The following is a 15,103-nucleotide window of genomic DNA, read 5'->3' as shown; positions in this document are numbered from 1 at the left end:
AATCCTTTAGTTGTCTTTCTCTACCTCCATAGAATCACACTATTTTGAAAAAGAAATACTGAATAATGACTGAATCTCAATTTGCTAAGTGACTCTTTGGTAAACAGGCACATCTAATAGGTCACTTTAATAAACATTAATTAATTTTGACTACTGCTCTGTGCACATCAATAGTTAAATAAAGTTATTTGGGGTATTTGTATATAAATTAATGAATATGTAAATTTTGTTATTTATTCACTATCTTGTACCTTTCATTTGCAAAAGATTATTCTTAGAATAAACATTATATATAATAAGGATTATACCTTAAAATTCATAACTGGAATAAATGACTCTGTAATTCCAGTAAAGAGTCATTAAATTTCTAAATAACTGAAGTTTTTAACTTGCCCTTTGGTTTTGCATTAATTGAAAATATTAAACTTAAAATATTATCATCTTTTTTCCACTGTCCTCTATGCTATCGTTTTATGTGATAATTTTAAATGGTCACATATACTTTGCTACTATTAAACTGAAAGGTGGAAGAGAGAGTTAATCTTCTAATAGCATAATGAGCTCAGGAATAAAATATGGTATATATCATTGGCAAGGGATGATTTGAACAAGTAGTGAGATATGTTTAACCTATTGGAGAAACTGAAGTACCCATTGGTCCTAAATCAAGTCTTCATTGACCCTGAGTTTTATATTTAATTCTGCCTAGTAGTTGGTTACTTTTCCTGCCTTGATGCTCGTTTCTAACGTGGTGAAGCTGAGAGAGAGATTCTGAAAAGGATTCAACTTCTCCTCCATCCCTTCTGAAGAGTTTCTGTCTATCCTTTTTGTAACTCTGATCGGGGATGGCACGTAGGGGCAGAATGGACATACATTTCTGATCAAATACACTTTCTAAAGTATTGGTGGCAACAGAAAAAAATATACTTTTCATTTTATTTTGTAGCTATTTTAGTTTTATAGAAAAGTTTCAAGGACAATATGGACAGTACCCCTCAATTTCAGTTTCCATTAATGTTACATTTTTGGGTACATTTGTCAAATCTAAGAAACTAACACCAATATGTTACTATTAACTAAATTCCAGACTTTATTTGGATTTCACTGTGTTTTCTTTTTCTCATTTTTGTTCCTGGACCCAATCCAGGATGCCATGCTGTATTTACTTGTCATGCCTAGCAATCTCCTCAGTCTCCTTTTCTTTGTTTTTTATGACCTTGACATGCTGAGACACCCAGGGTGGATGTTTTACAGAAGACACCTTGGTCATGGTTTCTGCGGTATTTTCTCATAGTTTAAACTAGGACTATGAATTTTTGGAGAGAAGACCACAGAGGGGGAAGTGTCCTTCTACCTCTTCACAGTTGTGGATGCAGGGTGTCCTCATAGCATCACTGATGGTGCTGAGCCTTAATCACATAGTGAACAAAATAAAACTTGCATAGAATAAACATTAAATTTACAATTTTTATCTTTCTGTACTCTATTACTTCAAATACATTCGCTGAGGCTAACCAACACTGAATGGAGAAGAGACAACATTAAATTATGCTTTCCAGAGGGGATATTTATATATCTATAAAGAAGAATTCTCTCTTTCCCTTCACTTATCTCTTAATTCCATCATTTGTTTTTATCAGTATGGACTCATAAATTTTTTGATAATTTAAGTTAAAATTAAATGTATGCCATTTATTTTGTTGCTCAAATTGTTCCAACTTTAATAATTGGGAGCCATTTCAGGTTGGCTGCTGGGTCCCTTGGATATGTCTTCAGCTTTTTCTATCTCTTGTAGGGAAGGTAGAACCCTGTTTCTTGTACTCCTCTATCATCTCATCTTGTATATTTTTTCCCACAATCTTAGAAGCAGAGAAGTATTCCTGCTTGTTTATCCTGCAGAAAGATATTAGAAACCAGTAGTTGAGTATTTTTTATACATATTGTGCAGGGTGATGTGGCTGCTAAGCCATTTCAGCAGGGAGATTTAGGGAATGTATGTATACATACTCTGTGAACACAAATATCTGTAGTTGTTATTGTATTTAACCATCTCTCTATGTAAGTGTGTACATATATACATATATTCATACATGTAAGTGTAATTATATCTGTGACTCTAACACAGCAACACATGGCTTACTCCTGACTTCCTTTCTTGCTTATCTTTAACTTTTGCTACCCACAATGAGAAACTTGAATTTCACTATCCATAATCCTTAACTTTTTTATTCAATCCTTGTAGATAGGTAAAATCATTTCAGAATTAATTGTACTACCCTAAGAAATAAGTTTATGTCAAGAATAGTGTTTATGCAGTTAGTTTTGTCTGAAATTGAAAGTACTTGACCTTATTCAAAAGTTTATTCATAATTAAAGCATTCTAAACCTTCTCATTTCATTTCTCTTCATTCTTTTTAAAATTTAAAAAATTTTTCTAATTAGTTAGACATGACAGCACAATGCATTTTAACTCATTGGACACAAATGGAGTACAATTTCTCATTTCTCTGCCTGTACACAATGCAGAGGTTCACTGTACATGCAATCATACATGTCTACAATGTAATAATATCCATATCATTCCACCTATACACCTCCTCTCTTCCCCTCACTTTCCCAATCCAAAGTTCCTCCATTCTTTCCTAGCACTCCCCCCACCCCATTATGGATCAACATCTGCATATCAGAGAAAACATTTGGCCTTTGGTTTCTTGGGATTGGTTTATTTCACTGAGCATGATATTCTACAACTCCATCCATTTACCTGCAAATGTCATAATGTCATTCTTCTTTAAGAAGTCAATAAATAGGATGGATGCAAACCAAAAAGCTTCTTCTCAGCAAAGGAAAAAATAAATAATGTAGAGAGAGAGGCTATAGAGTGGGAGAAAACTTTACTACACACACATCAGGTAGAGCACTAATCTCCAAGATATATAAAGAACTCATAAAACTTAACACCAAAATAATAATAATAATAATAACCCAATCAATTAATAGGCTAAAGAACTAAACAAACACTTCACAGAAGAAGATATATAGTTGATCAATACATATATGAAAAAACAGTCAGTATCTCCAGCAATTAGAGAAATGAAAATCAAAACTACTCATCTCACTTTAGTCACAATAGCAATTATCAAGAATACAAGCAACAATAACTGTTGGTGAAGATGTGGGGGAAAAGGTATACTCATACATTGTTGGTGGGACAGCAAATTGGTACAACCATTCTGGAAAACAGTATGGAGATTCCTTTGAAAACTTGGAATGGAACTACTATTTGATCCAGCTATCCCACTCTTCAGTTTATACCCAAAGGACTTAAAATCAACATACTACAGTGACCCAGCCACATCAATATTTTCAGCAGCTCAATTCACAAGAGCTAAACTATGGAACTAACCTAGATGTCTTTCAATAAATGACTGGATAATGAAAATGTGGTGTATATATACACAATGGAATATTACTCAGACTTAAAGAAAAATGACATTTCTATCTTTTTAAAAATTGAATCAAATTAAATTCAAATTTCCTATGCACTTAGAGAATTGAGTCCATGAAAGATAATTTAGATCCTCATATCCTCTTAAATCAGCCTAATTTGTGAAAATTATACTTTTTTGTGGATTGGTACAGAAATTTTATAGTAAATTCATTTTTTTCCTGGTCACCTAAACTCAATTTTCAAGTGTTAAGAAACAAACATACATGCCCTTACAGCCATCTCTCACATTATACCATAGAAATCTGGAATGAATCTTTTACCTCCTAACAGGTCCCCATTCAGATTCTACAGGACTCACATAAGGCAAAACGTCACTACAGCAGGTAAATACTCTAAAGCATCAGAGTTGCTTCAGATGACCAGGAACTTCCTATTGAAACTGGAGTTTGAGATGAAACTAGATTCTCTGCTTCATCAATTTCTTTCTTGGTTATTGTCTCACATATCTGAATAATAAAATTCATAGACAATAACAGAAAGCAAAAATGATCACCTAGGCCTGCCCCCCCCCCCCCAACGTTCCTTCACTTCCCCTTCTAGGCCCTATGCTGCCACTGCATAGCTGGAAGCAGCCAGATCTGACCAACAATGCCCCAGTTCCTAAGAAAACAAAAAGGGAGGAATGTTGGGAAAACATAATGGCAGCAGCACCCCAGAGAAAAACCCCAGCATGGCATCTAAGGACCCTCTTTCTCCTCTTTGTTTCTTTCACTGGCGGGAACATTTCCCGCCAGTGCCAATATTCAAACCCTGCTGGTGGGAAGCCTTAGCCCCAATTAGAATTAACTTCTTGGGCTTCCGGAACTGAAATATGGAAGAGCTTGCCAATAAACGGGCGACCTGTTATCTACCTCAGCCCTGCGACCTCTCCTCAGACCTATATAAACACACAGCCTTTTCTAATAAAGTGGAAACCTCTTTGGTAATCTGTGTCATGTCGTGTGGCGTCTTCCAGTCTTACAACTATTATATACCAAACTGGAAAGAATACTGGGAATGTTTTGCTTGGAACCTAAATCACATCCTATAACCATAAGAGACTATCAGTGGGGTGAAAAGGGGAGAAAAGACAGTACATTAAAAATTTTCACATCATAGCACACAAAAGGAACAAATGTGCAAGGCTGTTCCTGATCAAAGGAAACAGGGAGTATGCCCCTTTCAGGCCCTTTCTGGCAAAACCTGTGGAGTGTATTACAAAGAGAAGGGATAAATAGGCATGCACATAATGAATATACTGCACAGGAATAAGTATAAAACGAGTGGACAAAGTTTGGGGGGAATATCTGTCTGAATGAGGAGGAGAAACACACATGCAAAAATGGAGCTGGAATTCCATGCAGTGAAGTTTCCTTGTCTAGGAAAATGCTGACTTAACTCTTGCATCTTCATGCCTTGCTTATTGGCACAAATTCATGTATGTTATCAAAATGAAAGTTTATAAATTTTGGTTTTAAGGTTAGGATTGGCAATGGAAAGATTTCAGAATGTCTAGTTTGCTTTGAGTGTTTTTGATTTTAATAATAGGTCTCTAAAATTAAATATCCAATTTCTTTTTTTTCAGAGTGAACATAAATGTGTTTAATCATAACTGTAATATATATTTTATAATTTTAAACACAGAGGAACAGTTTGAAAGGAAACCCTCAATTGAAATAGTAAGTTCACAAAATCTAAATATTAAAGGCACAGACCAGACCTAACTTGAACTCAGGTGAAGTAACAAAATCTTTTAAAATTTATAGATCTAGCTTTTATTAAAATGAAGACTCCAATCTAACATAATTATTTGACATAATTTAATAGAAAATATTGAATTATTAAGCATGTTATAATACAATTACTAAGGAAACATATATTTCTCATTTTCTTTGTAAATATGGTATTTATGTTACTTTTGTTTTATAGTTAGTCAAGAGAATATGTAATACCTAGTTTATCAATGGTTTCAGTGATTTGGAGCTATAAAATCACAAAATCTTAGAGCTGAAAGGAATTTACTATCTTGACAATTATAGTTGAAAAAAGAGATATAATTATTGGCCCCAAAGCAAGATCTTTGAGTTACTCCAAGTTGTAATTGTAATAATCTTTTTTTTTTAATTCCAAAAGATTTTATTAGTTTCTTTTTTTTTTTATTGGTTGTTCAAAACCTTACAAAGCTCTTGACATATCATATTTCAAACATTAGTTTCAAGTGAGTTATGAACTCCCATTTTTACCCCAAATACAGATTGCAGAATCACATCGGTTACACATTCACCTTTTTACATAAAGCCATACTAGTAACTGTTGTATTCTGCTACCTTTCCTATCCTCTACTATCCCCCTCCCCCACCCCATCTTCTCTTTCTATCCCATCTACTGTAATTCATTTCTTTCCTAGATATTGTCTTGGACAATTTGTTTAAGCTTAGGCAAACCAATTGTAATATATATATTTTTTAATTTTCCCACTTACAAAGTGAGAAACCTTATACATATTCAAACCTGTGATACAAACCTTCTGTCAGGTTCATGTAACTGGTTGAAAACATACAAAACAAAGAAAGCAATAATGTAGGTATTAATCTTCAACTGAAATTTTGCTATCTGATTTCTGTTTTAGGTTACAAAAAATAGATTAGGTAAATGTTGCTAGGATTCAATATCACATATAATATAATTAAATCAGCCCAAAAGAAAGAAAAATGGGTATGCATGGGGACAAAAAGAATGTACACATTTTACAAACATAAAAGGGAGGAAAGAAGAGAAGTTGTTAAAATTTGGAAACATTTACAGAGTAAGAGTATATTGGCAGAATAGGATTTGCCGAGCTGGTTCCATGCTGTCTCAGGGCAGTAGGCAGGGGATTACAGGGATGGGGATCAACTTGAACAATAAGAGCTAAGAAGTCTAGGTGAGAGATCACAGTATCTGGTGGCTCAGAAATTAAAAAAAAAAAAAAAAAAGACAGAGAGAGAGAGAGAGACATTAAAAGAAAACAGGGAAGAGAGTTTCCCATAGTACCTGCATCATTCTTCCTCTATGTCTCTGTCTCATGTCACAGAAAGATACCCTGACATAGGCTATGGGGAGTGAAGTCAGCACCTGACTTTGCTACAGACCTCAGAACTAGGCCTCTCCCCAAGTGATACCTACCCCCAGGCAGCCTCTGTGGCCCCAGAGTCAGGCCTCTTGCTAAGGACCCAGACTCCAGACCAACACAGCAGGCCCAGCTCCAGATTTATGCCTGTGTCCTCTGTGTCCAGTAGGTCAGGAACCAGGTCTACCCTAGTAGGTGTCACCTCATACCGCATATTTCATCCTGTTAGAATGTCTAGCATGAAAAAGACAAAAGACAGAGGATGTAAAGGAAAAAATACATACTGCTGTTGAGAATGTAAATTAGTATGGCAATAATGGAAAACATTATGGAAGCTCCTCAAAAAATCAAAAATGAAATTACCATCATCACATTTCTAGGTTTATATCTAATGGAATTTAAATCAATATATAGTAGAGATGTCTCAAATCCCATGTTTATTGTAGAATTATTCAAAATAGCCAAAAGATTGAATCAAACTGGCCCTATGTGATGGATAAAGGAATTCAATATTTGAAAATAAGACAACCCTGACATTTGTAACAAATGGAAGATATTATACTGAGTGAAATAAGGCAGGTGCAGAAAGACAAGTGTTCTGTAATCTATTGTAACAGTGGTCCATTTCACCTTTTGAATATAGCCCCCACTGATCTAAGGATTATTTTAAAATTGACATTTTTTTCTTTCTTTCTTCTCCCTCTCTCCCTCCCTAACAGGATTATGGAGATAGGATTTTGTTTTCTTCTCCATTTTAGGCATACTTATCTGTCCCAGAGCATACACCTGCAATAAGAAGAGGATGGCTGCCAGATGTAGGAAGTGATTATCTCCCAAATTAACAAATGAATCACAATCCCCCTACTGGGAACACCTGGAAGGGAGTCTTTAATTAGTTTCTTTTAAAACCCCCCTGTTATCCAGGATCAATTGAACAGCCTTTGGGACTGGAGTCCCCTTTGCTAGCAAAAAATAAATCTTTTTCTTTTTCCTTCTCAAATCCATGTTCTCCTTATCAAATTGTCATCAGGGACAAAGAACAAGTTTTTGGTAATAGAATGAGCAAAAATAGGAAGTATGGAAGGAGAATAGGAGAATGTTAGTTTTCAGGGGCTGGGTATAGGGAAGGAAAGGCAAAAGAGGGAAATTTTTAGCTAAAGTTTTAGCTGGACAAGAAAAGTAAGTTCAAGATATCTGTTATACAGCATGGCTAAAATACACAAAAATACTAAAGCTATATATTTTAAAAAACTCAAACAAAATAAATCCTAAATATTTTTCACCACAAAAATATGATATACAAATTAATTGGTTTAGTAAATAATTTCATAATACATGCACATGTGAAATCATCACATTGTTTACCATAAATGTACAAATATTTTGTCAATTGTACCCCTTTCTTTCATTCTTATAAGATGTCAGAAAAACTACAGGCTTCAAGATTGAGAGGTCACATCAGTGATATAAAATATAATGACACCACTGTGGTTGTTGTAGGGCAGGGCATAGCATTATTAATGCTAGAAATAACTACTCATTCTTATTCACCAAGATAAATGTGAGATATAATTCTAAAACAAATGAATTTAGTTAGAAGGATATATAAAAAAGTAATCCCATTCTCTTGTTTCTAAGGCATTGCTTAGTCACTTATAAGCTATTGGAGTCTCCTAGGGACTATGTTGAATAAAGTGAGATTTACAAAAATCATTTATTTACTTAAACTGATTATTAATGTGATCTTGGTTCTTTTGTGAAGATATAAAGATTAGAATGTCAATGATCTAAGGGAGAAAACTTTTGAGTTGCATATCAATAAAACACAAAGAATTCCAAACTATTCTGATTGAAAGAAGAAAAGATGGTAGATATTGAAATTTATTCCCATTGTAGGTATTCATATTTTGAAAGTGCATTTCATATGCCTGACAAGATGAAAGACACAAAAATTTAAAAATTATTCAGTTAAAACCAATAACAACCTCCTCTATCACAGATGTCATACTTATTTAATGTCTATTTACTGAAATACTTATTCAAAGGTTTACTTATCTCCCATGGCCATTCATTGTAGAGTCATTAACTGTGTTCCTCTCATAGATACACATCTTTTCCCCAAGAGATAACAGAATAATATAAGGAATAAAATAAGAAGAGTAGCATAGTTTTGGAGAGCTGCATTCTGACAGGTTTCTCTTACTATCTCCTAGAAAGTTGATTCTCTTTGTGTTTTTTCTCACATTTTATTTGTTCAGTCTTCTGTGAAACAAAAATATTTTCATGCTTTCAGCTTAAATCCCCAGGCCCTCCTACAGATGTTTTTTCATAGAGTCACATTTTCATGACCAGATGTGTGCTTCACTACAGGCTCCCTGCAAGCTGTGTTGTATAATCTTACCTAGGGCCACAGAAGATCATAACCAAGCTCTCTCTAGGTGGCCCATCAGCACTGTCCTGGCATTGGGAAGGGTAAAGTGTATTCCTCTGTCAAGATACTTGGCAAATGCCCTGCAGTCTGCAAAGCCATGACCTAGCTGGCATCCTATAACTACACAATTGCAATGTTTTCACATTGGCATTATAGATACAGATGCTGCCCCCTTCTATGTGGATACCAGGACACTGAGGCTTTCATCTTCACAACCATCATTATCCTCATACCACACCTTCTCATGCTCTTACAGGTGGATTGCATGTAGTGATTTGATATTTCATGATATCACATACAGGTACAAAGAAAACCATCATCATTTATATTCTCCTATCATGTGTCTCCTCTATGCAATGAGAGTTGAGAGCTAGATGATATAGATCAATAGATATAAGAATAGATATAGCTATAAATTATAAATACAAATATCTGTCTCCAAAATAATTGCCAATCCCAGGGTAAGTTCCTTAATCTTTTCAATATAATTTTCGCCCTCAGTGTAAATATTCTCAATAAAATATGAGAAAAATTGAAGGCATAAAGTGTTTACTTCCATGCTATGTGTCTATTCTGAGAACTATCCTTTAACCTGTGCACTACATATGTTTATCAGGCTTAGTGTTATATAGCTAGGTTCTGGAACTGACGATCACATTCTGTTGCAGTAATTCACTTGCAGGTCAGCATGGGAAAACAAAGAAGAAGAAGCAGAGCAAGCAAAGCAGCAGCAGAAAAAAAGTCCTTTATTGTGTACAAGCAATCTTTTTATAGTATTGTGAACAAAAAAGGCAGCCTTCCAATATCAATAAATCAGGTCTTTCAGCTAATTAAACATAGCATACAGAAGTTTTACTTTCTAATCAGAAGTGACCCGCTTCTCATGGCTAATCTATTCTCGGCTCGGAGTATGTTGAGCTCTGCTCTTTGTTGATAACAGATAATAAAATTTTTCTCAGAGCCCTCCTAGCCCACTTGGCAGAACATCCCGTTTACAGGCAAGTCCTCCCAAGGACAGCAGACACCTCGTTTTCAAGCATGTCCACTGTTAACTTATCTAAACCTTGAAGGAGCCTCTTGTTTGCAAGCAGGCCCTCCCAAGGGCAGCAGACACCTCGTTTGCAAGCATGTCCGCTGTTACTTATCTATACCTTGACAGAATATCCCGTTTGCAGGCAGACTCCATCAAGAACAGTAATAGTAACGCAGTTACATTTGATTCTCTACAACATTCAGTATCTTTCTCATGAGGGAATGGTATTTTAACATGAAAATCAATAATTTAAATTCATAGTATTAATAGAGTAAGGAAGAAATTTTTAAAAAATAGTCCATGCATAAAAAGCTTTGATGTCCATCACATTCCACCTTCCTTGCTAATCCCCTGCCCCCTGTCTTTCCTTACCACCCCTCTAGGGGATTAGCAAGGATGGTGGAATGTGATGGACATCACTATACAAATTAGATGTATGAAGACTTGAATTGGGTGTCTACATACTTTATATACAAACAGAGATACAAAAATTGTGGTATAATCACATTGGTTACACATCCATGTTTTTACATATCTGTATATGGGGAAAAAATGGGAGTTCATAACCCACTTGAATCAAATGTATGAAATATGATATGTCAAGAGCTATGTAATGTTTTGAACAACTAATAATAAAAAATGCAAAAAAAATGTGGCATCTATATGTGTAATAAGATTTGTAATGCAAAAAAAAACAATAACAACAACAACAAAGATTTGTAATGCAGAAAAAAACAATAACAACAACAACAACAATAAAAGAATATAATTCCCTTAGATTAGGTAGAAGGAAGTGAAAGGAGGGGAAGGCAGGGGATGTGGGGATAAGAAGATAGTAGAATGAAACAGACATTATTACTTTATGTATACATGTGACTGTATGACCAATATGATTCTCCACAATGTATACTCAGAAAAATAAGAAATTTTATCCCATCTATATATGATATATCAAAGTATATATGTACATTCTACTGTCATATATAACTAATTAAAACAAACACAAATTAATTTTAAAAATGAAAATAAAAAGCTTTGAACAAAATATCATAACCTTTCATGATAAACACTCTCAGTAAGCCAAGAATAATTTTTTAAAAAATCGCAAACTTGAAAAGAAAACCTAAAAAAAAAGAAGCCAATATCATACTTACTGGTAAAAGACTGAATACTTTCCCCTTAAGATTGAGGCTAAGGAAAAGATTGTTGCTTCTAGTTCTTCCATTCAAAATTATCCTAGCTATTCTAGCCCGTACAATAACACATAAAAGCTGCAGGTTTATAAATAAAAGTCTATATTTCTGGATGACATGATCATGTACTTAGAAGACCAAAAGAATTTATAAAAACACTACCAATAGGTGCATTCGCAGCATACAGGGTCAATATTTAAAAATTACACTGTATTCCTATAGTGGTATTACAAAAATTAAACACTTAGGGATGGATTCAACTAAATGTTTAATATCTACACAGAAAAAGCTTGAAATTGCTCCAAGAGAAAATAAGATAAATAAATGCACATAAAAGCTATATTGCTGAATCAGAAAAGCCAAAGTCAAGTTGTTAGTTCCTAACAGAGTGATATAATTCAATGCAAATATATAGAAATTCTAGTAGACATTTTTTGTGTGTACATGGAAATAACATATAGTATTTTTAAAAATGTAAAAATATAAAAATGTTTAAAAATCTTTCAAAAAATTTAAAAATATAAAAAATATAAAAATCTTTCAAAATTATTATTTTAGAAATGAAAGGTAATCTACAATCTAGAAGAAAACATGAGCAAAACATTAGGTACACAAAGGGCTTATGTCTAGAACAAATTACCCTGAAAAATAAATATAAGCAAAAAATGACCCAATAAACAGTACCAGCTTTGTATAACTTTCTGACAGTCACTTATAAAGGTGTATATGCACTAAGCATCCATCACCCCACACTTATGTATTAACTAAAGTTTCTTTTATAATGACCATCAACAAAAATACTTCTATATAAATTTTCAAGGCCACCTGATTCATGGAAGCTAGAAATTATAAGATACCTCAAAGTCCATCACAGATAAGTGAATACATTTTTACCTATTCATAATGTGGAATTATAACCAGCAATACAAAGAAGTAACTGATAATTCAATGACATAATAAATTTCAAAAAACATCTAGCTGAATAAAAGAAGCCACATTATGTTCCATATAATTGCATTTATATATTATACCAATGGAAAAACTGGAATGAAAGCAGATCAGAGGTCAACTAATTATGGGTGAAGTTATGGGTGGAAGGAATAAATCAACTACAAAAGGACACCAAGTTCTTTTGATATTAATGGACATGTTCAATGTCTTGACTGTGGTCGTGTTTACAGTTTCACAGTCAGTAAAATGCACTGCATTGTGTACCTCAAAATGTGTAGATTTTATTATGTTTAAATTTTACTTCAATAAACCTAAAAAAATTGATCCATTTATACAGAAGCTGGAGTGCCACATGAGGTATTCTAAATGTAAGATTAAAGTGGAGGCAAAGAAATCTCTTTTCATTTGTTAAGCTTGTGTGATATGTGAAATGATCTCATTACATGACCTCAGATATTTATAGGAATTATGTTACATATATAAGCCTGGGTTGGGGAATAGGTCCAAGCACATGGAACTCTACCCTATATTACCATTCATGTTGGGTGAGAATTTTAAAAATTATATGTATAGGGCTGGGGATGTGGCTCAAGCGGTAGCGTGCTCGCCTGGCATGCGTGCGGCCCGGGTTCGATCCTCAGCACCACATACCAACAAAGATGTTGTGTCCGCCGAGAACTAAAAAATAGATATTAAAAAATTCTCTCTCTCTCTCTCTCTCCTCTCTCACTCTCTCTTTAAAAAAAATTATATGTATAAAGAGCAATGAAAACAAATTTTGCAGGCAGAGAATCCAGGCAGAGTTGATCATGTAATGATGACATATTCAGCAACTGAGAGAATTTCTATAATATTTTTTAATCTTAGTTTTAAAATAATTCACACAGGATTTGAATCACTCACATCTAGATCATAAAAGGAATGTAAAATTACAACGAATGTCTGGCTAATACCTACAAAACTACAATTAATATCTAGATGCAGATACGAAAGCAAAATAAAAATAGAACATTCAAATACTCATTCTTTAAACCACTATTTCTATAAGTTGACCAACTTCAACTGAATCTATCTGTTTAAAGCAAGATGGTAAAGTAGCACTATTCTAGTTTGTGATGCCAGGAGTGATATGTACAACATATTCAAGAATTACAAAAATGCAATTCGGTAAGTGGACAATACATACATATTTTCTGGTTCCCAGTTTATGAAGACGCATTATTTAGAGTATAATTCACAATTTGGAGACTTATTCACACCATATATGTACTTCTAAATCCCCTGAAATACCACAGGACAGTGAGAAATCTATCTCTGGCTTGAGAGTATTTCTCAGTTATGATCATCAATATAATTAAATATCACTAAGAGTAAAAAAATTAAAGCTTATGGGTGATATTACTTCTAACATTAAAAATGAATAATATTTCAAAATGGTTGGTAAGTTTCTCAAAAACTAAAAATATTTGGGCAGAAATTCTAAAGAAATGAAATCAGTACCTCAAAGAGATATCTGCACTCCCATTGTCATTGCAGCACAAGAGCCAAGGTTAGAAAACAACCTAAGTGTTCATAGATGGATAAATAGATAAAGAAAACATCACACACACACACAAACACACACACACAGGAATATATAACATATTAAATAATGAAATGTAATTCAGCCATAAAAAGAAAATCCTGCTCTTTATGACAACATGGAAGAAACTAAAGGACATTGTGATAAATGAAGTAAATATACACAAATAAATATGATTCACATAAATGTATAATGTAGGGAGCTTGAACTCTTACAAGCATGGTGGTTTCTAGGGATTGAGGAGTGAAAAAAAAATTGGTCAAATGGTACAAAACTGAGTTATTAAATGAATAAGTTCTGATGATGTAATATAGATCATGGGAATATATTTAGTAATATCATACTACATACTTGAAACTTTCTTAAAATCAGATTTTACATGTTCCTAAGTGCACATACATTCATACACATGACATGGTAACCATATGAAATGATGGAAGTGTTACTATGACTGGGGTACTCATTTCAACCTGCATGAATAATAGGCTCATAATTTTGCTTTGTACACTTTGAAAATATACAATTTTATTTGTGAATCATATCTCCATCAATCTGGAAAAATAAAAAGTAAAGACTTATTTAGAGTAATACAATTTAGCAAAGAACACTGATGTTAAGATATCTTTTAAGTACACAGTAATAATAAGGAGATGGAAACATTAATTTCCTGGATTTGATCAGTTCACACTGTGCACATGCATTGAACAATTACACTGTTCTGTATAACTATGTGGAGATTCTCTGTTTTAATGTAAAATCTTTAAAAAGAAAAGTTTTAAGGTAGTTTCAATATGTCAATAACTAAACCAACTAAAGCAAACTAAATGTATAATATTTTTTCCTCCTCTTTCATTTAACAGCACCAACTTCCTACCAGAATTACTAACTGGTACTTAGAATCAAAATTTATTGCCATATTACTTGTTGTTTTAAATTTGAAAAGAAAATAACAATTTAAGTCATATATTCATAGATCAACTTTTATCTTATATTTCCATTTTCTCCATAAAAAAGTTCTGTTTAGATATAAGGTGTGATATATTGTGTTACCATGAATCCCACAATCAGGAGAGAGAAAATGCTCTAAGAGAAATTGTTAATGAAGTGAATGAAGAATAAACAAAGGCTAGGTGTGGGTGGAAGAACAAATGAATTATTTTGAACAGATGTTTTCCTATACTGTCTCATGTTACAAGTTATAGAGACCCACTAAATAAATTATTCATGTAATTTAGTGTCTTTAAAAAAGTGTACTTCAGCCAGAGTTCACCATATAATAAACCATGTTATTTGTCATATTTACCATTAACCTTT

General features: G+C 33.4%; 1 pseudogene; it reads left to right on the top strand.

Moving 5' to 3' along the window:
* The window catches only part of LOC113200094 (olfactory receptor 2J1-like), a 103,520-nt pseudogene that overhangs the window by 8,839 nt on the left and 79,578 nt on the right, over nucleotides 1–15,103 (top strand).

Source organism: Urocitellus parryii, chromosome 8, assembly GCF_045843805.1.
Source record: "Urocitellus parryii isolate mUroPar1 chromosome 8, mUroPar1.hap1, whole genome shotgun sequence".
In the NCBI taxonomy this organism is placed as follows: Eukaryota; Metazoa; Chordata; class Mammalia; order Rodentia; family Sciuridae; genus Urocitellus; species Urocitellus parryii.
Note: the sequence above shows the minus strand (reverse complement) of the source record. Positions and strands in the feature narration are given on the sequence as shown.